This window comes from Euprymna scolopes, chromosome 1 (genome assembly GCF_053919585.1).
Source record: "Euprymna scolopes isolate OS-2025 chromosome 1, ASM5391958v1, whole genome shotgun sequence".
NCBI lineage: Eukaryota > Metazoa > Mollusca > Cephalopoda > Sepiida > Sepiolidae > Euprymna > Euprymna scolopes.
This window is the reverse complement of record NC_136482.1, coordinates 178,346,531-178,347,232: the sequence shown is the minus strand read 5'-3', so window position 1 is coordinate 178,347,232 and position 702 is coordinate 178,346,531.

Genomic DNA, 702 nt, shown 5'->3' with positions numbered 1-702 from the left:
CGGGAATCTTCGGTGCAGGGTGTCACGATTAACACCAGTCGAACTCCGCAACACGAGACATCTCTGGCTCGATTAGCGAAGACATAATCCATTCGGTTAGCATTAACCGCGTGAAATAACGTTGAATTTAAACATCTTAATTTTAAATGTTCATTTACGTCAATCAGACAGTGATCTAATCGTTATACAATGATCTATGCATAAGAGCTAAATTGATGACTTTAATTCAACTGAAAGTGCTCAACGATAAGAAACGAATTTCTTAAAGGGGCTGTCATAATTATTTTTTACTATGATAATTAAATACACACACATACACACACACATACACACACACACACATATATATATGTATATATATATATATATATATATATATATATATATATATATATATATATATATATATATATATAGTAACACTGTTTATATAAATATAGAATGGTTCATTTATTTAATTAAGGTATACAAACTAAATGTTTGCATACCTTTATGAAGTAATTAAATAAATGAACCATTCTATATTCACCAATATATATATATATATATATATATATATATATATATATATATATATACTAGTAGAGAAACCCGGAGATGCCCGGGATTGAATCATAATCAACACATGTTTCACACTCTAATATTTGTATTGTCATTGAAACCGATGAAATCGCCCAGTTTTCAATTGATTCATTGCCTGCT